Here is a 23041-nt window from a genome sequence, read left to right on the forward strand (position 1 = left end):
AGAAACAATTAATAAATGGGACTTCCTGAAACTGAAAAGCTTCTGTAAAGCAAAGAACACGGTCAACAAGACAAAACGGCAGTCTACAGAATGGAAAAAGATCTTCACCAACTCCATATCAGATAGAGGTCTGATCTCCAAAATATACAAAGAACTCAAGAAATTGGTCATCAAAAGAACAAATAATCCAATTTTTAAAAAATGGAGTACAGACTTAAACAGAGAACTCTCAACAGAGGAATCTAAAATGGCTGAAAGACACTTAAGGAAATGCTCAACATCCTTAGTCATCAGAGAAATGCAAATTAAAATGACTCTGAGATTCCATCTTATGCCTGTAAGAATGGCCAAGATCAAAAACACTGATGACAACTTATGCTGGAGAGGTTGTGAGTAAAGGGAACACTCCTGCATTGCTGGTGGGAGTGTAAGCTGGTACTGCCCCTTTGGATATCAATATGGTTATTTCTCAGAAAATTGGGAAACAACCTTCCTCAAGACCCAGTAATACCACTTTTGGGTATATATACAAAGGATGCTCAATCGTGCCATAAGGACATGTGCTCAACTATGTTCATAGCAGCTTTGTTTGTCATAGCCAGAACCTGGAAACAACCTAAATGCCCCTTGACCAAAGAATGGATAAGGAAAATGTGGTACATTTACACAATGGAGTACTACACAGCAGAAAAAAATAATGACATCTTGAAATTTGCAAGCAAATGGATGGAGCTAGAAAACATCATATTGAGTGAGGTAACCCAGACACAGAAAGACGATTATCATATGTACTCACTCATAAGTGGTTTTTAAACATAAAGCAAAAAAAAAACAGCCTACAAATCACAATCTCAGAGAACCTAGACAACAATGAGGACCCCAAAAAAGACATATGTAGATCTAATCTACATGGGAAGTAGAAAAAGACAGATCTCCTGAGTAAATTGGGAGAATGGGGACCATAGGAGAGGGTTGAAAGGGAGGGGAGAGGCAGGGACAGGAGCAGAGAAAAATGTGTAGCTCAATAAAATCAATAAAAAAAATAAAAAATAAAAGAGGGCTTTTTGCTCATCTGACACATTTTTGTGCGTTTTTGTGTTGCTGTTTTGTTTTGTTGAGATAGAGTCCCGCTCGGTGACCTGGCCAACATGGTACTCACTATAGAGCCCAGACTGACCTTGAACAAGTATTCCTCCCAACTCAGTGTCCTGAGTGTTGGATTATAGGCGTGCACCGTCACACCCACCGTCATCTGCTACATTTAGCAGGATGTCATTGAATAGAGAGAGACCCACGTGATGCTCTGAGGAATGCCCAGGTGACACAGATCCCTCTGTATCAGGCTCAAGCAGGAAACAGAAACCACAAAGTCATCTGACCCCTAAAACTTTAAGAAGAATCTTTGGGCTAGAGAGCGGGCTCAGTTGGTAAAACACTTGCCATGCAGGCATGAAGACCCGAGCTCGGATCCCTGGCACCAATATAAAAGGCAAGTGTGGTAGTGCATTCCAGAACCTCAGCACTTAGCCGGAGGTGGGAAAGAGAGGTGAACCCTCGAAGCTCATTGGTCAGCCTGTGTAGCCAATTGGTGAGCTCCAGTTGCAGAGAGAGCCCCTGTCTCAGAAAGTAAGGTGGGAAAGCAACTGAGGAAGACTTGCTGTCTCTGCACACACAAATGTACAGGTGCTTATTATGCAGGTGTGCAAGGACACACATGTGAGCACGTAAACTTGTTACAGGTTAGGGACATAGCTCAGCTGGTAGAGGCTTGCTTAGTATACCCAGGCTCAGTCTTTTCCATCCGTTAGGCCTTGTTGCTGTTTAGCTCACGCCTGTAACCACAGCACTCGGAAGCAGGAGGACCAGATGTTCAAGGTCATTCTCAGGAGCCTGCCTGCTGTAGGGCAGAGTTAAGCCTGGACTGGGCAGTGTTCGGGTAGAGAAAGTCCCAAGAAACCCCGCTCCAAGCAAGGCAAAGCACGCGGGTGGGTGCCCCACCGAAGCTATGAGCTCAAAAGCTGGATTCCCAGTAGTGCCAACCCCAGTGCAAATATCCTCATTGGGAAAGTCACAGCAAGGTAGACACCAGCGCTGTGTATTCAGCTAGGGCCTAGAGCACCTTTGGCATTCTATAAGAAAAAACAAAGCCAACCACACCAGAACCAGCAGGAAAAGCCTCTTCCTTCTGTGTGCTCAATCCAGGGCATTGAGTGACAAAGTTTAACCACAGACTCACCGCTAAGATGAACCACTTACTGGGCCCAGTTCCATTAGCACTGAGCAAGTGACGAAGGGCTTGAGAGGAAGGGCAGTAAACTGGCCAGGCACAGTGGCATAGACTGGTAACCCCAGACCTTGGAAAGCAGAGACAGGAGGATTGCTGCAAGTGTGAGGTCAGCCTGGTGACTACACAGCCAATTCTAACCCGGTCGGGATTACAAAGGAAGACTAAAGCTAAAATAGTAATAATAGCACTCATAATAGAAACTTCCACAGACTGGATTTTAACACAGGCTAGAAATTTTAGCAGTCGGGATTGTGAACACTTGATATTGTTTTTCCAGAAAGGGAGAGAACGGAATCAATACACAGCATGTTTCAGAAACCCTGAATCTCTTCCAGCAAAGACAGCGCCTCTGGCTTGGTAAGCACCGGGGGCTGCTACTCGGCTGAGCCTACTCAGTGTCTCTTAAAGTCTGCGCTCTGTGAGCCAGAGCGGCGATTACATGGAGCTATGAAGGGAACTCCTCTCCCGCCTCCTCCATATCCCTGAGAGGAGCCTTACGCTCCTCAACTTTCCTATTTGCTTCTCACTTAGTGTAGAGAAGAGGAGGGGCTTCCAGCTGCTATAGTTCCACTCCACAAGCAAACATGCGTGTGTGTGTGTGTGTGTGTGTGTGTGTGTGTACCGGGGATGAGGCAGGGATACTAAACTCTTGAATGTCTTTGACCACTCAGTCATCCTGACACACTGCTCTTGAATATGTAGATTTTAATTTTTTTTTACATGGGAACCATGGAAATCATGGCTGTGTGGGGCTTATGAACCCCAGGGATTCCTGTCAGCCAACCATGAGACAGGTCTCCATGTCTATCTAATGAGTCCGAGCTGCTTTCTAGATGGAGACAAAAGAAGGCCCCATACTAAATGAAGACCATAACATATACCCTTTAATAAAGCAGGTACTAATTATCCTGGGTTTATTTACTTATTCCTCATTTTTAAGGCATGGTCTCATATAGCCAGACTGGCCTTGAACTCACTTTGGAGCCCAGTAGAACCATGAACTTTTTTGGTCTTCCTGACTTTACCTCCCAACAGCTGGTATTCTAGAAATTACTCACCAGGCCTGGCTTCCTTGTATTTTTTTAGACTTAGCATAGAAGCACATTTCTCAAAAATTTGGAAGCTGTGGTCTAGATGAGTTGAGGGTCACCACCACCATGGCTTGAGTCCCCTGGAAATAAAGACAGGTTGCAACAAACCAGGTAATATTAATCTTGTGCCTATACAGCAAAGGGCCAGTATTGTTCTGGCCTCTATTACTCTGGGTCTTATCATTTCCCATGACCATCAGTGGGCCTGGCTCTGTAAAAACATGTTGTGGGGCTGGAGAGATAGCTCAGTAGTTAAGAGTGTGAGCTTTGCCCATGCCAGGTGCTCACAATCACTGTAACTTCAGCTCCAGAGGAATCCAGTTCCTCTGGCCTCTGAAGCCACCTGCAGGCCCAGACCCATACCCACACATAGACACACATATAATTAAAAATAATAAGAAGAAATCCAGCACCCCATGTCCCTCACGCTGGTACCTACCGGCTATGTCTTGCGGGTCCTTTGGGGCACGTTCTCTTTTATTCCTCATTGCGTCGTCTACCTGACTGAGTTACTGTGACTTAATCCTGGTTTTTATTTAGCTTGTATTTATGTCAGGAGAGAATTTAGGGGACAGACATTCTGTTACATGTTAGTCTAGGGGAAGGTTGTATTTTTTTCCAAAAGAGATCGACAAGGGCGCTCCTGCAGGCTCAGAGCTGTCCAGGAATCTGGAAGTCCAAGCCTTTTTGGAGCATCACCTCCAATGCCTTCCTTTCCCATGGAAGGGCTCTGGCCTTGCCATTGCACAGCTGCTGATGGGGAATCTCAACCAATCACCTTGTTTGTGGGATGTGTTCCCCCGGGGCCCCGAATAGCCTATGAAACCATGGATGTGCGCTTGTTTTCTCCCTTTGTTTTCCTGCGCTCCGCTGGAACCATGGCTTTGTAAGCTCCCCTTCTTCCCCTTATTAAAGCTGAATATTTTATATTAAAGATAGTCTGGTTAATTCTATTGACCGCTCACCCACAAGCTGCCTTCCTGGGAAGCTCAGCCTTTGGTGCTATTGAGCAAACTCCACTCAGTTTGAAGCTTCGGTGTTCTGAACACCTGACACGCCACACCAAACATATCACATACCATGCCAAGTGACATTAACAACTGACTCCTGCCCGTGTGGACTGACTGTACACAAATGATCACGGGTGACAGAGTCCACACTAACTAGCGCTAACACCCTGCTCACTCTCTGCTCTCTTGGACTATTCCTAACACCAGTTGTCCCGGGTTGAGGGTCATAAGCAGCAAAGAGTCTGTTTACTAGAATGTTCTATCAACACATGCCCAGGCTAGAGCCAGGAAAAGTTGAGCCTCTGTTCACCATAAAACAGCCTGGCAGAGGTTGGCTTCTTCTAAAGTTGACATGAACCATAATGAGTGTCTGTGGGGCCAAGACACAGGTCAGGGAATGTCCTTTATTCCCACATCTCTCTCAGTCATTGAGTATGGGGCTTCCCAGAACCGGAGAATTTATTTATTTTTTGGTTTGTTTGTTTTTGAAATGGTGTCATGTAGCCCAGGCTAGCCTCAGACTTGCACAATAGTCTAGGATGATCTTGAACTTCTGATTCTTCTGTCTCTACCTCCTGACTGTTGGAATTATAGGTATGTGCCACCATGAAGAGGGGGACTTCTGTAGCTGAGGCTATCTCTGGAGGTCTGGACAGCCAAGGGCCTGTCTGAAGAGAGTTCCCCAGTACTGGGTATGTCCTCCCTGAAGATCTGGGCAGCACATCTCCATGTCATCACACACCGTAGCATGGTGATATGTTTTGATAACGATACATAAAATGTATGCTATGTGCCAGGCGGTGGTGGCACACACCTTTAATCCCAGCACTTGGGAGGTAGAGACAGGCAGATCTCTGTGAGTTCGAGGCCAGCCTGGTCTACAGAAGAACTAGTTCCAGGACAGGAACCAAAGCTACAGAGAAACCCTGTCTTGAAAAACCAAAAAGAAAAAAAAAAAGAAAAGAAAGAAAAAAGTATGCTATGTAATTGCACACATTCTAAAGATTTATTTCTTTTTACTTATGTGTGTATGTGTGTGTGTGCATGGTTATATGTACCACATGCATGCAGGTGCTTGTAGAGGTCAGAGAGTGTCAGATCCCCTGGAATTGTTGTTACAAGCAGTTATGAGCCACCAAATATGGATGCTGGGTACCACATCTGGATCCTCTGCAAGAACGGTAAGTGCTCTAACCACTGATCCAGTCCTCTAGCTGGCAATTATACATATTTTACTTTATGTGTTTAAAAATGTTCTCTGAAAAGAGATTTCCTGAGATGTTAAAGGATTCCATGGTGTAAAACAGGTGAACCACTGTACTGTGATGGTCTGAGGTGTCAACTTGACACAGCTACATCATCAGAGAGGAAGGAGCCTCAGTTGAGGAAATGCCTCCATGAGATTCAATTGTAAAGTATTTTCTCAATTAGTGATCAATGAGGAGGGCCCAGGCCATTGTGGGCGGTGCCATCCCTAGGCAGGTGAGCAAGCTATGAGGAGCAAACCAGTAACCAGCATCCCTCCATGCCCTCTGCATCAGCTCCTGCCTCCAGGTTCCTCCCTGTTTGAGTTCCTGTCCTGACTTCCTTTGGTGATGAACAGCAATGTGATAGTGTAAGCCAAATAAACCTTCTTCTTCCCAACTTCCTTTGTGGTCATGGTGTTTTGGTGCAGCAATAGAAACCCAACTAAAATGATCACTCTCTGATAACAGAAGGATGAGCATGACCTTCTTTCTTAGGAGAAACTGGCTTCATCTTTCTCTAGCAGCTTTCCACCCTCTGTCCTCTATAGTCTCCCAACACACGCATCACATCCATACAGTCTCATAACAGACTCAAGTTCAGTTTTCTTTTTCCCAGGGTGCGTTTAGCTCCCACCAACGAATATATAAGGTGAACAGTGGCATTTACCGAAATCCAGAACTCACAAGTCTCCTACATTTATTGATCTTTCAGTTGGAGACGACCATATAGCTAAAGTGATCCCATGCCAGCCTCCGAGACAACCAGTACCTCCTCCACACGCTTCTCCCCTGCCTCCAGATGAACCCATAAGTAACAACCCAACCTCATCCCCACGAAGAACAAGGCTCTGAGAAGTGGTAGAGCCATACAATGGAAGGGGCCTGTTTCCATAATCTCTCAGGGAGGAAGAATTTACATACCCTGACCTGGAATGCGTACCTGTACCACTGGAGTCTGGTTGGAACCATTAGTTAGGATCCGTCTGTCTCAGTGTCTCAGGTTGTGTGTGTGTGTGTGTGTGTGTGTGTGTGTGTGTGTGTGTGTGTGTGAATACATTTAGTGGCAGAGCTTCCAGACTATCGATCTGGGGTGCCCGCAGCTCATCACTACATAACCCCATCTGAGACTATTCAATAAAGGAACTGAAGCCAGGAACAGGTAATGAATTTGTCTAACCTCACATGTGATGGCTGAGATTGGGCACACAGTTCCTGCTACCCCTGTCAATTTCCTTTCCCTTATGCTAATCTGCCTTCTACAGTCCTGCATGTGTATGTTTGTGCTGGACCCAAGAGGCCATGAGCTTTCTATTTCAGCAGGAGGGAGGGGCAGAGGGATGGAAGGGGATACATTTTCTTGGCCTGCATTAGCGAGCCATTAGCTACCCACAGTGATCAAATTATCTGGAATGAACACTCAACTCCACATCACATGCATTTAAAGGACAGACTCGCTCACAACTCTTTCTAGCATTCATTACCTCCATTTAGTGTAGGCAAATGTGAACATTCAGTATCGGGGGACTACAGTGTCATTAGGTCCTTGACAGTTCTCCATCATACTCTCTATTAAGGGCTCATAATGATAAGTTTGAATGTGAAGGAGTGTCACTTTGATGGTTCCAGATGACACATATTAAGAAAATAAAGTGTAACAAAGCATTGACCTTGAAAATGATAATGACATAAATACAATTTATCATTTAGTGAGTGCAAGTTGTTACTGTAAAAGAAACCAGACACACACACACACACACACACACACACACTTATTAAATTGCCATAGTCAGCTTTTGTCATGCTAGCAACCAGCTCTCAAAATCTTGGTGGCTTCTGCAACAAATTTTAACTTTTGCTCATGTTGTATGTACTAGCCTTTCCACTCCAGGATCTGGGCTGTGGGAGCAGCCCCAGGCAACATGTCTTTTTAGTAGTGGGAAGGAAGTCAAAGACAGAAACTTGCCATGCCTTACGTTTCTGATTGGACAGGTCTGCATCACGTAGCTGGTGACGGACAAGGGTGTATGATTCCCCACCCAGGGAAAGCAACTACTGGAGACAGCAATGAAATGCCAGCCCTGCAAGTCCCTCTTCTCGGGAACAATTTGGCTAAGTTCCTTTGTAGAGACCAGAAATATCCCTTCCACTTGGGGCGACAGGAAAAGGCTTTGTTAAAATCTGAGCTTGATTTTGAAGGTTAGGTAGGTATTCATGGGTAGGAGAAAGAACAGGGAACTTGTCGGCAAAAGGAACCCCAGAGCACACAGGTAGGGAAGGGATTAGTTTTTTTTGTTGTTGTTGTTTGTTTGTTTGTTTTCGAGACAGGGTTTCTCTGTGGTTTTGGAGCCTGTCCTGGAACTAGCTCTTGTAGACCAGGCTGGCCTCGAACTCACAGAGATCCGCCTGCCTCTGCCTCCCGAGTGCTGGGATTAAAGGCGTGTGCCACCACCACCCGCCAGGGAAGGGATTTAGTTAAGCAGCCTAGCCACAGAGTTGGTGATCTATAAAAGTGGAACGGAGGGGTGTTTTGATCAAGGGACAAGTTGAATGCTGGGTCAAGAAGTCTCAGTGCACCTGTCTGGAAGCTGGTAGACATCTGTGGGCGAGAGACTGCCATGAAGGAAGGGATCACATCTGAAAACTGATCTGACCAGGAGTGCAGGTGGGCGGAGAGAGGGGAAACTGAGCGGGGAGACCACTAAGGTCCTAGATGTCAGAACTAAAGCAGGAGTCTTGAAGCAGGGTGGTGAGAGCTAGAACAAAAGCAAGGTCAGACCTAGAAGTTCAGAACCCGAAGCTTAAGTAGTGAGAGCCACTTCCATCATCTCCCCAGAGCCCCCAAAATAATACAGTAATTAAGTCCATAGGAAAAAGTTGATGGTGCCAGAAAATTGAGCCCAAAGCCTTGCATATTATTTGGTTCAAAGATTTATCCATGTTTTGCTGCTAAGTATGCATGCATGTATGTATGTGTACCACGGCCATGCCTGGTGCCCTTAGAATCTGGAAGAGGGTGTGGGACCCCCCAGATCTGCAGTTACAGACAGTTGTGAGCTGCCATATGGGTGCTGGGAATCCAGGTCCTCTGCAAGCGCAGCAAAATTCACTATGCAACCCAGGATGATCTTGAATTCTTGGTGATCCTCCTGCCTCAGCCTTCCTGAAAGCTGGGATCACAGATGTTTTTGTTGTTGTCTTGCTTTGTTTTTTTCTTGTTTGTTTGTTTTTGTTTTTAACAATAGCTGGGATAGGGGTGCACATCTCTAATCCCAGCATTCTGGAGACAGAAGCAGACCCGTGGATCTCTGTGAAACCTGGGCCAGCCAGGGATACTTAGTCAGAACATGCCTTGTAAAAGAAAGGGAAAAAAAGTCATTCAAATGAAAGCTTCAAGACAAGATCCCCTCTCTGGCAAGGGTTGTTTGCTCCTGTTCCTTGCATCTGAACAGGCTCCAGCTGTCCAAGAGCTTTGGGCTTTGGGGAGATGAGAAACAAACCACAGCCACAGCCCACGGCTACGTGGCTAGAAAGAGGACTAATGCCCAATTTCCACACGGAAGCCTGACATCCAGCAGGTGGCCATCTCCAGCAAGCACCTTAAAAATTCAGCTCTCAAAGGTGTCTCAACAAACGAGATAAAAATAACTCTGTGAAAATGCCTTGCAGTGTGGTAAGCCATCATTAAAACTTATCTATTTGAAGATTTTTCTTCCCTAGGGTCACGGTTAAGGTACCTAATGTGTTTGAATGCTCCTTGATTTAAAAAGAAAAAAAAAAAGAAAAAAATTTTTTTTGCAAGAAAATTCTAAACTGTATTACGATCAAAGTTAATCTGTTTCAAGAGGATTTGTCAAGGAAATAATTCACTTTGGCCATTAACCAAAAAAAAGGGGGGGGGAGAAGAAAGCAAGCAAAGAGCGGCCCTTGGAAAATTGGCCTTTATTCAGAGGACCACATTTTGGGAGACGCCAGCAGGAGGCCTCGGGGGTCCAACGAGCCTGCAAAGGTGAACTGAAAAGCCAACAACACCGCTCCGCCTCGAACCCACGGGGACAGAGGGAGGAGACCCCTGGACTAGACAAAGGCTGCAGCCCCAGGAGGCCGGGGTGCGCGTGCGCCACGGAGCACGCGCGTGCGCGCGGCGGTCAGCGCGGAGGCCCGAGGCGTGGCGGGACCCGGGAAGGGAAGCAAGGAGATGGGCGAAGCCTGCCGGCGCGGGGATGAGGAGGGAGGGCTGCGGGTCGCTCGCGTGCGCCCCCTGGTGGCCGCAGGGGGAGGAGCCCCGCAGGCCTCATTGCCCGCCCCTCCCCGCGCGAGGGTCGCGCTCCCGTGGCTCGCGCCTGCGCCGCCCGCCGGCCTCGGGAACGCGCTCTCTCGGCAGCGCGCGCGCGCTCCCAGTCTCCGCCACCCACCAGCTCCGGCACCAGCAGCAGCGCCGCCGCCACCGCCCACCTTCTGCCGCCGCCGCCGCCACAGCCACCTTCTCCTCCTCTGTCCTCTTCTATCCTCGCCTTCTGTCGATCATCAGGTAAGTGCCGCAGCTCTGAAATCCGGTCCCCATCTGGCCCTGTGCGCCATCCTCCTGCCGCCCCTCGCCCCAGAGATGGATTTAGGGCACTGGGCATCAGTCAGACGCAATGAAGGGGGCCTCGGCGCTAGGGAGCTGGGAAGGAAACGAGTGCAAAAGATGCACGCACGCGGGTGTGCGTGTGTCTGTGTGTGCTGGGGTCCGCACCATCCATTCCACGCAAACGGGGGGGGGGGGGGCGTCTGTGCCAGCAGGGTGGGGCGCGGATGGCGGTGACCTAGGGGAGGGGGTTTTTCTGTGCTCTGGATCGCAGCTTTTTGCCGCAGTGGGCGTGGGTTTGTGTGGGTGTATGGGGGTCCAACGATGACCCCCGAAACTGAACCTGAAATCAGATTTCTCTGTCTCCGATTGCCATCAGTCCCAGGGAAGGTGTGGATTGGATCCTAGAAAAGATGACTGCCTGCATGCCTCTTCCCACACCTCCCTGACAGGGATTCTGACGGGGCCTTCACTGGCCCTGATTTAAGGCGGCGTCCCGCCCCCTCCCCTTTTCCTCCTTCAGAAGCCAGCAGGGGACATTTGGGGGCTGGGAGGAATCGGGAGGATGGGGAGGGGTCCAGGCGCTGTCACTTTAGCCGCCCTTCCCCCTGCGCGCTCTTGGTACAGTGACAGGGGCAGCGCCGTGCCCGAGAGAAGGTAGTGCGCGGATCCCAATGTGGAAAAGAGGCAGGGATCAATCACCTGGCCTCGCGGTGTCTGCGGGCTTGCCAGCCGTGGTTCCCCACTCGAGGGCTCGCACCGTCACAGCCCAGCACAGACCTGCGCGAGGGCTGCAGGTGCATTTCAGGGCGGATTCCTTTCTCTGCGTTCTGCTCCCCACTCCCGGCGTGTGCGCTCCCTGCCGGAGGCACGAGCTGGCGCGCAGGGCTCGCCCCTCACTGCGGCAGTGGGTGTGGACCTGGGTGGGAGAGGAGGGGGAGAGTAGGATGTGTCTCCTCCCGCTGCTACCCCTCCCCCGGTTTTTTCCCCCTCTGAACGCGAGGTGCCATCTTTATGCGGCGAGTCATGTCTCTATCTAGCGTGCCAAGTGCCGTGGCCGGGCTTTGGAGGACCCGCTGAGAAGAGCAGGGGCATGATGAACGTGGACATCTTGGCGTTTAGCTTCTGCGCCATGCTCACCGGGTCTTTCACCTGGGGTCTTCGTAGGGAGCTTGCTGCTTTGTTCGTCGAGGTTGTGTGATTTAGGATCTGCCCTCCTAGCCCTGTTTTTTTTGGCTTTCGTTCCACAAGGATATTTACCCACGCGCGGCGCGCAACTCCATCGTGTTTTTTCCCCCACCACTCGTTTCAGACCCTTTGTTGAATCTACTGACCTGCTGGGGTCTAGTCACAGCCCCCAGAGCACGCATGGAAAGTATGTGACCCCGCGCATCCCTCTCCCTCAGTTCGGCCCAGCTTCAGGGAGCAATAACTGAGTCACATGGGTGGTATTCGAGGTAGATTCTCGTGTGCAAGTGTCCTCAGAGGAACCATGTCCCTCCCCACATCCAGGGCGTCCTGGGGACAACACCCCACCATGTTTCACTGCTAGGGGCTCCAGCTCACCCTCGGGAAAGGGGAGATTCGGCAAACTTGGCTTCCCCACCACCACCTTTGAACCCTCTTGCCTCTCCCGGTGGGAGAGTGTGAGGAGGGGACATGAGATCCCCTGGGATGCAGCGGCCACACCCATCCCTCCCAACCCATGGGGAAGGGGGGCGGGTTAGGGGTTGCCATGGGAACCATACCAGCCAGAGGAGGAACCTCTGGGCGTTACCCGGCCCCTTACTCAGCAGAGAGTCGGAATCCTGGGGTAGTCTGTCAGTGCCAGCTTGTCCTACTGGAAGACTCCGGGGAAGGAGCTCCCCATCCCTGACCTGAGCATTAGTCTCATTGGCACTGGCAACCATAGCCATCCAGATAGGCACATCTGCTGTATTTTTATTATAGGCATACTGACTGATATTATTTTGTAATATTATTTAAATGAGGAACTTTCACTTAAAAGTCCACATTTACAACCTCCCTTGAAACCGAAGAAGAATGGAAATCGAACAGGTCCTAGCAGCCTCCCCCATCCTGCAGTAAGCCCCAGTCTTCGAGGTTTTCTGGTTAATTCTACCACTGAATACTGGTGCAGGCGTGCGGTTTTGAGACCAAGCGAGCACCTCTTAAGGGCCGAATCGCACACGTCGGCTGCCCAGCTTGATCTGCATTTCTGAAAATGTCTCGGCTGGGGGTGGAACGCCCTCTCCCGGCCAGACCGCGGCCTGAGGCTGTGGCGTCGTGCCTGGGCCCGCCCGATAGAGATTTCGAGAAGCTGAAGGATGGATTCAAATATGACCCATCCCTCGCCCCATGACGGACTGCTGGGAGCAGGATTCTTAATCCAGAAGAAGCCAGGCTCTTGGAGTGGAAGCGGAATAGGGAAGCCTAAGAGGGAGGTTTTCTATTGTGGCCAATTGGGCAAAGGTGTCACAGTCCTGTAGGTGGGAGATCGATGGGAGGGGGAGGAAGGAGAACATTTCACCAAGTGCAGAAACAAAGCACGGACCACGCGTCTTCGAACTCGCTCCATTTTGCACTGTATTGGCGGTCGGGTGATGTACTGTGGTCGCCAAGGCCTGGGTTGTTAATGAAAGATCATCAGGGGTTTACTGCCTGGCCCTTCTGCGGAGATTGAGAGGTTCTGTTCCTGGCTCGGCCCTAGCTTTAACAAACCTGCTTGACTTCAGAGCTAGGAGTTTGTGCTGAAGCCGAGACTGTGGAGCGCTGAGCCAACCTGGGCTCATCCAAAGGGGTTCAAGTACCCAAGAAGAGCTAAGATTTCAGCCACTACCTCAGCAGGTGGGTGAGCCCTTTTATGTCCCCCGAGGCCCTATTCACTCTCTAGTGCTCAAGAACTTGTAGCTCCAAGTCTTTTTTTCCCCCTGGCTGGTTAGCATTGGGTGGATGATGGGAGCTGGAACAGGGTAACCATTCCCTCCAGGTCTCTTTTGGCACCTGCCTGGGCTTTTCAGAACTGCCCAAAATTTGCAAGATCCCTGCCCTGCCCCTTCAATTGTTGGGTCTCAAAGCAGTAAAGGAAGTGTGGACCCTCTGTAGGTTAATTCTGTGGTTACAATTCTGAGATGTCATCTGTGTTTGATGCTGCCGTTTGTGTCCGCCACATAAGAACTGCTTGCCGACTCGCCATTTTGCAAAGTTTCTCTAAATAAATGGTTATCCAGCTAAGTGTGCCCGTCCCTCCCCCAGCTGCCTGCAATGCCTGCTGATTTTTGTGCACCGTTTGCCTTGCTGGCAGATGTGTATAGATTACAGCAGTAACCTGGCTTTGGAGGTCATTTTAGGATGATTTGAGTATTCCTTAGCTTGGCTAGCGTTTTTTTTGGGGGGGGGGCTGAGTGAGAGCCAGCTCGTGGTGTGTCTCTCTGGCCCTGCACAGACCCTGTACACACACTTGCATGGTGGTGGAAGGGCGTGGTTCTTAAGTGGCTTCTAGTGTCAGGCTCTGTTCCCTAGAGATGAACAAAGGAAACAGATCGTGCCCAGGAATTGCAAGAAGAAAACTTAGTAATGGCTTGATTGAGGTGAGGCCAGGCTTGTTCCCACTGGAGAAATGAGCCCTTGTACTGAGCAAGCTCTTTGACCCCCTCGTCCTTGGAAGGCTAGACAAGGCTCTGGTGCCCTTTGTGTAGACTGACTTTTCCTGCACCCCCTTTTAACATCAACACATCCAGTCCATTGATTTAAAACTTCAAGGATTTTTGTTTTTCTCCATCTCTCCTCAGCATGTTGTATATGACTTTTGTGATTCTCTGGCTGTGTGTGAAAAGATGCATTGTTTTTCCAATTGAATATATGAACCTTTCCAACAATGCCTTCCCTTCTATGTGTTTAGTTAAGATTTTTTTGATCCCCTCCTGAAAATGAATCACTTCAAAAGAGATTGTAAAAAAAAAAAAAATACCCTTAGAGACTTACTACAGAGCTAGACATATAATAGGTATTTGGCCCATAATCATTTAAGAGATAAGTGAATAAAATGGAGAGACAGAGGTCAGGAGGATATCGGAGAGAAAGTAGAGTGGATGCATATTCAAGGTCACACCATCTGGGAAGCCTGGGCACAAATCCAATCTATTTTCCCGCGTGTCCAGCTGGTGCCCAGACAGCTGCCTGTGATCTGCTGCTGCTCCCATAGCTTCCACAGGTGGCTCACCTGCCCCTTGTTGGTGAAAAGGGGAGCAAGAGTGGAAAGGGGAGAAGAGGCCACCTATGGGGTAGTCACAGTCCTGTTGCAGGTGACTGGAATGCAGGTGGGGACCCTCACCCTCTCGGCTCCCTCCACTGTCCTCATTCATCAACACATTTCTCTTCACCCTCAGAAGCACCCAACTGGCTACTCAACCCACAGGAGTTAGGGGTACCTGGCCAGGAGAGAAAGAGAGACGTCCCTAACTGCTCAATGGATCTTTTCCTGGAAAATCATGGTCCTCAGATGATGGCTGAGATGCCTGGAAAGATAGTAGTAGTGTGGCAGGGGGAGGGTAGCTGCTGGCATCTTGTGGTAGAGGCCAGAGATGCTGCTAAACATTACAGGACAGTCCCCAAATGGCACTGGCACTGGCATGGGGAAGCCCTTTTGTAGAAACGGTCTTTCTCTGGCACTTTTTATCTCAGTTACACGCATTGCGTGTCTTCTAGGAGGTGACCTATGGTCCTCACAGCTACCTCACTTACAGAGTTTAACTGTTACCATCCCGGAGAGACAGAGATGCTGCAGTCAGAGAGATTTCATAACCAACACAGGATGCTCAGCACGTGACACACAGCTAAGCTCCATGAGGTTTAATAGACCTTTGTGGGCTAGCCTGGGAACCTAGTCAGGCTTTCCAACCACCCAGTTTTTTTGCAAGAACCTGATTGGATCACAGGCTAGACTAAATTACAGATGTGTGGATTTAAGTGTTCGGTGTCTGATTTTGACATCTGGAGCAAAGGACTTTGCTCCATCTTGGTGCTCTGCTTATCAAACAGAGAGGGAATCTTCCCCGGGGACATTAACCTCCACCTGATTCAGGGGTCCTGGACTCATCTGTTATGCAAAGGGGCAGCCAGTTGTGATTGACTCAGAGACAACTGTTAATTGAGACTGGGAGATGGAGGGCTGGGAAGATGGCTCAGCTGTTAAAATGCCTGTCCCCAACATGAGGACCTTCCTGAGTTCAGATCCCCAGCCCTTACGTAAAAGCTGAGTGCTGTGGTATGTATGTATCTGTTACCCTAGTGTTGGGCAAGGGTGGACACAGGTGGGCCCCTGATGCTCTTTCCAGAAAGTTTAGTCAGATTCACGACCTCCGGGTTCACTGAGAGATTCTATCTCTACAAATAAGGTGGAAAATGATGCAGGAAGACACCCAATGTGAACATACATACAACTATGCCTATACACCACACACACACATGCATGGACATGCACACACACACACACTCAAAGCATATATACACAAAGATTGGGAGACCAGTCAAATGCTGTGGTCGGGGTGAAGTCACGAACTGTTGGGGGATGTCTTAGATGCTGTCCCTCCCAGGGGTAGAGCACTGGTACCCATAGCTGAGACCCAGCTCTGAAACATGTAGAGTTGTGGGCACAAGAAGCCTTCATTGCAAGCTCCCGGGTCTTCCTGGGCAACAGTGGCCCTGGAGGCTGTGCTGGCTGCCTGGTGAGACCCTGAGCTGCATTTACGTTGTTTCTGGTGCTACGGAGACTGCTTGGGCCACAGGCTCACTGCTGCTCCTGTGAGGTGACTGCAAGGGAGCAAGCCTCCCGCCTACCCCCCTCAGTGCCAGGGACAGAGCCCACACTGTCACACTTGCCTCACTGCTGTCACTTTGCCAACTGAGTGGCTAGCCAGGAATTTCTTCCCTGCCTCCAGCTGCTAGACTTCGTGGGGAGGCAGTGTTGAGTTTACCCCAGATACCTGTGGCATTCTGGATTGTTCCATAGGGGTGTGCGTAGAACGGGCTTCTGCGAAATAAGATCTCAAGTGACTTCCAGGCCATTATCTTAACCTTTTCTCTCTGCTCATGGTCCAGCAGGCTCTTCACTGAGCCCAACCAGCTACTCAATAGGAAGTCCCAGGAAATGTGTCTTGTACCTCAGCTACCCAAGGAAGTGTGTAAGTGCCTGGAGAGCAGGTGCCCAGCACAGAGCAGTGGCCTGCAAGCAGAGGTCATTTGGTTTGGAGTCCTTGGATGCCAATCCCAGCTTCCCCAGCAATCCAACATAAGGTGGTGCTTAGCTTCTTGGGGAGTTTTTTTTTTTTAATATATTCATATGTGACCCAGGGTATAATAATGCCTGACTAGAAGGTTGCCAAGGAGTTTAAATAAGGTGATGGGGTGCTCACCATGGCCTGGCACGTGACTGCTCAGCAAATGGCATCCTTAACAGGATCCTTTGGACGGGCACCTGTGATATAGCATATGAAGGTATCTTGAGCCACTATTGCAATATGCTGTAATGGATAAATTATACCAAGTAGGAACGAAGCCCAGATCCTCTGGAACTAGGCATTGTTGTTTGGGCGGAAGTGGATCTCCAAGATCACACACACCCAGGTTTAAATGTACACACAGGACTCTTACCACAGCAGGGACTTATCTGTTGTCCCGCTTCTGTCTGCTTCCTTCCTGAAGCCTGCTCCATGCCAGGAATAAACTGCGAACTCTCCACACCAGCCTTCCCTGCATGCCCCGCACTGGCCCTCCCTCTCTCCCTCCCTCCCTCCCCGGAAGGGTGACCTGGCTCCCTGTGTCAGGCCCAGAGGGCTTCTGGTTTACTCATTGAATAAAAGCGACTGCTCAGGGCTGAGAGAGTAATGGCGGTAAAGGGAAGGCCCTGCCTGTGTGGAGATCTCAAACAGAGTGATTCCCATCTTGCAGAAGCCAGTAGGTGAGCGGCCTTCATGGCAAATGATGTCAAAAGGCAGAGTAATGTTACGTAAAACACACTCCTGGGAGATGGAGCCTGGGGATTCCAAACCCCCAATAAGCAGAGCCGTGTGTGATTCAATATAACACGCTAAAGAAGTCTTCTTCCGCCATGGGATCAAGACTAAGATCAGGATACATCATTTTTAAATCATTTTTAGGAATCGTTTTTAATTTTGTTTGTTTGTTTGTTCAGTTATGTGTGTGTGAATGTGTGTCATGTATGTAAGGGTGCCCTCGGAGGCCGAAGAGCATCAGATCTGATCTCCTGGAGCTGGACTTACAGGTAGTTATGAGCCACAGGTGTGAGTGCTGGGAACCAAACCTGAGTCTTCTACAAGAACAGTATGGGCTCTTAACCACATACCCATCTCTCCAGCCCCTTGAATGTGTGTGTGTGTGTGTGTGTGTGTGTGCATATCACATGTATTTATTTACTTAATGTGTGTGCATGCATGCATGCATACATGCCACAGTTCACTTGCAGAGTTTATAGGACAATTTGTGAGAGTCAGTTCTCTCCTTCCAACATCTGCATCCTGGGACTCAAAGTCAGGTCATCAGCCTTGGGAACAAGCGCTTTACCTGCTCAGCCATCTCACTGAACCATGCTTATACTTTTTGGGAAAAAAAAGTATTTATGTGTACGTGTGTGTGCAGGCTTGTGTGACGTATGTGTACACATGCTATGTGCACGTGTATGTGCAGTGGGGGCTAGAGGACAACACCAGGTACCTTCCTACATTGCTTTCTACCTTATTTGTTTGTTTACTTATTTAAAAGTTTTTATTTTATGTCTGTGGGTGTTTGGTCTACCTGTAAGAGTGTGCACCATGTATGTGACTGGTGTCCACAGAGGCCAGAAGAGAGTGTTGGATCCTCTGGGACTGGAGTTACAGATGTTTGTGGGCTGTGATGTTACTGCTAGGAATCAAACCCAGGTCCTCTGGAAAAACAGCTAGTGCTCTTAACCATTGAGTCATCTCTCCAGCCCCCTATTTATTTTTGAGGCAACATCTCTTGATGAATCCAGAGCTAGGTAATTGACTAGACTGGCTGGGTCATGAGTTCTGAGATCTCCTGTCTCCATCCCTGCCTGAGCTCACCTGTTGGGGTTACAGATGAACATCAGTAGTTCTGAGAACCTAAAGTAAGGATTTGTAGGCTTGGTGGGAGGTGGCTTGGGAGGTAAAATGTTTGTTGCACATGCATAAAGACATGAGTTCAGATCCCCAGCACCCACATACAAGCCAAGTGAGGCAGTGTGGGTGCTCACGCTTTTAACACAAGCATTTAACCGATGTCTCCCCAGCCCTTAGCTTGTACTTACTTAAGTGATGCAATTGTTGTAGCAAGGTATAATGACTATGTGATGGCTCACGTTATATGATTAGGATAGCAAATAGGAGAGACAGAGAAGGTTTCCCACAGCTTAGATGACCTTGAGCAAGAGCTTGGCTGTGGCAGGAGGCTGCCCTGGCAGCAGACAGGCCCTGTGGGCCCCAGCCTTGACGAGTTGGTCTTTCATTTCTTACTGCAAGAGGCCAGGAAGGCACCTATCGGGGAGACTTCTGTGTCAAGTGAAAGGCAGGTGTATTCTTGCCTGTCTCTAAGGCCCCCAAAACTCCAAAATCCTTCACATAGAAAAGACATCAGGCTCAAATCTAAATTTCTTCAACCCCATACTTGCCTGTTGTGAGTGTTTGGAAACCAGAGACTGAGGTTGGGTGTCTCCCTCTATGGCCCCACATTTAAATTTTTTTATTTATATATATAAACGTTTGTCTGAATGTATGTCTGTGCACCATGCGTGCGCCTCTGCCTGTGGAGGTCAGAAGAGGCATCAGATACCCTGGAACTGGAGTTACAGTTTCGAGCTGCCGTGTGGGTGCCAAGAATGGAACCCAGATCCCGTGGAAGAGGAAGCGTTGCTCTTAGCTGCCGAGCTACCTCTCCTGCCCCTCCATTTCTTCCCTGAGCGCACCATTTCCAGTAGAGTGACTAGCCAGAAGGGTCCACTTGTCACCCCTCCCCCACTGCCCGGTCAGTGTTGGGGTTAGGGACAGATACTGCCACCACTGGTTTTTATGTGGGTGTTTGGGGTCTGAACCTGGCTCTCCATGCTTGTGTGGCAGGCCCTTCAGCTACTGAGCCATCCCCACCAAGCCTCAAGAACACTTATTTCACCAAGTTATTTCTCTTGTCATGTTCTTCCCTGGTGGCCTCCCTCACCCCCCAAAAAAGGGGTTTACAGATGAGTTAACAATCTGAGACCAGTCCTAAGAGAAGCTTAAAGACTGTCTTTAGTTACACACACCCATAAATGTGAATATTTGCTATTGAATGTCTGAAGTTTTTATATTGAGTTTGCTGAAAACCTGGTCACTTTTTAACTTTGATATTGGCAGTGTTTCAGAATTCAAGTACATTTATGTTACTAGTCAGAGGAAAAGTTGGCTATGTGAATTCAACAGCATAACCGCCGGATGCCTCTGGGGCACAGTGGAAACCACAGTGTGGACCAGTAGAAACAGGTCTCTTTCAAAGCTGCCCATGGCCTAGAAGACTTGGACAGCATTTGGGGAAACTACCAGCCGATTCCCTGCCTGGTCGTTTCCCAAAAGAACACAGGAAACACTGAATGGCCTCAGTCTGTTCTGGGCACGCCGGTTCTGCCTCAGCCCCACACCTACGCTGCCAGATCAGACTAGGAAGATAAATTTTGCACACACACACAAAAAAAATCCTAAATTCGATCAATGGAAAATCCTTACACACTCCCAGGACCTTCTTTAAACCTGTTGAATATTCTCCTCCAATAATCCCTGGGAATGACAGGCCTCCCGGGTGGCTCAGTGCTGGGCTCCTCCTCCAGGCTCCAGAGTCCCTCCCTTGGCTGTGCCTGGGAAAAGGCTAATCATGGCTGCGCTGTTCCCTGCAGAGTGCTAATAAGGACTGAGCGCACTGAAAATGCTTGCCTTTTGGTGTCATAAAAACATAAACAATCACATCCTGGTGCTTAATGGCTGATGGAGAATTGCAGGAAAAAAAATCTTTTGATAAGCAGAATTCATACTATAAGTTGACAGTCAGGACTAAGGCTTAAAATAAGACTTTAAAAGATTTGATCCATCATTTGTCGCTGGCAAGACTGAATTAGAGAAGCCAGTGAACCTCTCACCATGTAGTCTTGGCCATCATATCCTGCTGCATCCTGAATTTAATTACATTTCCCATTGACCAATAAGAGATGTTTGGCAAAGAAGGAAAATTCCTGGACCTCTATGCTTCACCTGTGAAGTGGGAATGATTCCGTCTCCTCTTGAAGTGGAGTGGATGGTAAGGCCTCAGCCTCAGTTTTCACAGAACTTGAATGAAATGATCCCTAGGAATTCCTTGGGGCATCTCAGAAGTCAGTGCTCAGGGAGGGGTTGTCTCCCAGAAGCCTCTGCGGATGCCTGATCAGAGGTCCCTCGTGGGCTGAGTGAGCCCGATGCCTGACATGGTACAGCTGCTGCCACCCTGTCGCTGTTTCCAGCCAGCCGGGGGCAGCTGGTCCCCTGTGGTGAACACCAGGTCAGCACAGGCTGTACCCAGAAGGAAGAACAGGTGGCCAAAGTTCAATCTGAACTAGCCACGTCTGTCCCCATTTTAGAGAGGAGGAGACCCAAAGTCAGGGTGCAGGGCACTAGGTGCGGTAACCTCCAGTGATTCCTAGCCCATGCCAGTGCTGGCTTCTCCAGAAAGGGGCTGGGACTTCCTCTCGGGCTCAAACTGTGACCCTTGAGTGGAATTTCCTGGGAGCGTTCCTATTTTTTTAATGGAATTTTCAGTTTCTTCCTAATTGATGCAGGCTTAATATTCCCAGGGTGACTTCTGCCTGCCAGTCAGTGTTAGCATGTGACAAGACTCAACTAAGGCAAGAGTAAATTAGAGCCGGACATTGACTTTGACAGCGTGACCCTCCGGTGGCTCATTACTGAATATCTTCAACTGAACAGCTGCTGAAGTTCATTGGCTTAGCCCTGTGCTTAAAAGTTGTCTTCTTGCCCTCCCAACCCCCAGGACTGGGGATTGAACTCAGAGCTTCATGTGTACTGAGCAAATGTTCTCCCAGCGAGCTACAGCTGCAGCCTGAATGGAAGGGCTTCTGAATATGGGGCCGATGGGAAATCTGTAGGACCATTGTGTAAGCCCACCCTGACAGGGGCCATTGGCTACACCTCAAGGCTGGGCTTCAGTGTCTTCTGATCCCCACCTCACTGCTCCTTTAGAAGCCCAAGACCCATTACCGTATGCTCCTTGCCCCCTGGGCTGTTGCGACCTGCCACCTTCCAGTCCCCTGTGTGGCAAACTCCAGCCTTAATGCTTTCCTCCCTCCGCATCGTGGAGTGGACGCACGAGTTTCCTGCAGACAACACCCACCCGGCTTTGTCTCTCTACTTCTGCCTTCACTGCCTCCAAATGAGTTTAGTCCTTACCCTGTCATCATTATAGAAACGATATTTCCTAGAGAGAACTCTAAAATTTATGTCCAACCCATTTTGTGTTCCATTGCCAGACTCTCCTGGGAGCAACACTGTTTTCAGTCATGCCCCTGTCCACCCATAAATCCCCAGTCATGTTCTGTGTCACCTGCCAAGCCAAGCCTGCCCTCATGCCCGCCACCCAGACTCTGAACCTCCCATTCTCACTGCCAGCCGTATCTCCTTCATAGATGGCACCACTTGCTGCTGCCATCCACAGGGCAGTCCTCCTATCTCAGCCTCCTGGGTGCTGGGATTACAGGGTGTGCTTGCTAGAACTCTGGGTGAATGCAGCCGTGTGCTCCTAAGCTATGCAGGCTGGTGCTGGGTGAGCCTGACCTGTTCCAATAAAACAAGTCTCTCCTTGCTGATCCACGGTCCCACTGGTCTGAACACCTAAAAATAAAAAGCACATTTTCTATGAGATACTTGATTGCTCTCTGTTCTACTTCAGACCAGCCAATCAGCCTGTCTCCCCCGTGATCCAGATCTGGCTGGCTGTATGAAGACATACAGAACACAGCAATTATTGGTTGAGTTTATTTTACTAAAAACTGTGCCTTGGTCCTCGTTCTCCCATGAAGTTGGATCATGGGGAGCATTCTTCGCAGAGGAGCAAAGAAATGGGGGGTGGGGCTTAGGAAAGAGCCAGATGGTGCCTTAAACCCAGTTCTGTCCGTCAAGCCCTTGGGGCCACCTCCTTCAGGCTCCACACTCTCCGCCAACCCAAAGGACCTCTACAGGAGCCAAAGGACCTGTCCGTAGTGCTAAGGACCTGGGAAGCATGCCCAGCGAACGGGTCACTTGTAACACGAGCCTGGAGAAATTATTTTAACCTGAAAACAAACCTCTAAACCAGGCTGCTGCTTCATGCGGCCCATGACGGCAGAACCAAATTTAGCAGCATGGACTAGTCCACGCTTCCAGCTCACAGCCACCACAGTGCCACGGGGTTCCGAACGATCAGAGGCTGGAAGATGGGTGCGAGGGGACCAGTGTGTAAAGAAACTCAAGGAAGAGCCAGACAGTGTCTCCAGGGAGAGAGTTACAGGGGACAGTTGCCCTGGACAAGGCAGGCAAAGGCATCTGCTGCTGCTGCCGGGAGGAGAGTCAGAGTGGGCAGTGGGTTGGTGGACAGGGGAGCCCTATGGTGTGCATCTTCCGGTCCATTCAGCCCCTACCTCTGCACTCACAGACTCCTGTGCTTTGAGCTTCCATCTGCCACAGCTCCCCCTCTGACTGAGATGGTATCGCTGTTCCTTGCTGCCTCCCACATTCTTACCAGCAGTTTTAAAGAATCTACCAGCTGCAGTGAGA

At 49.3% G+C, this 23041-nt stretch overlaps 1 protein-coding gene across 7 annotated transcripts in view; it reads left to right on the forward strand.

Moving 5' to 3' along the window:
* Window positions 1–10008: 10008 nt before the first annotated feature.
* The window catches only part of Mapt (microtubule associated protein tau), a 95001-nt gene continuing 81968 nt past the window's right edge, over window positions 10009–23041 (forward strand). For 5 of the 7 annotated variants that reach the window (XM_057774992.1, XM_057774985.1, XM_057774988.1 and 2 more), the window contains exon 1: window positions 10009–10163. The gene's annotated coding sequence lies outside the window, so the exon portion shown is untranslated. The remainder of the gene's footprint in view (window positions 10164–23041) is intronic. The other 2 variants (XM_057774989.1, XM_057774990.1) reach the window with 1 other exon arrangement.

This window comes from Chionomys nivalis, chromosome 7, assembly GCF_950005125.1.
Source record: "Chionomys nivalis chromosome 7, mChiNiv1.1, whole genome shotgun sequence".
Lineage (NCBI taxonomy): Eukaryota > Metazoa > Chordata > Mammalia > Rodentia > Cricetidae > Chionomys > Chionomys nivalis.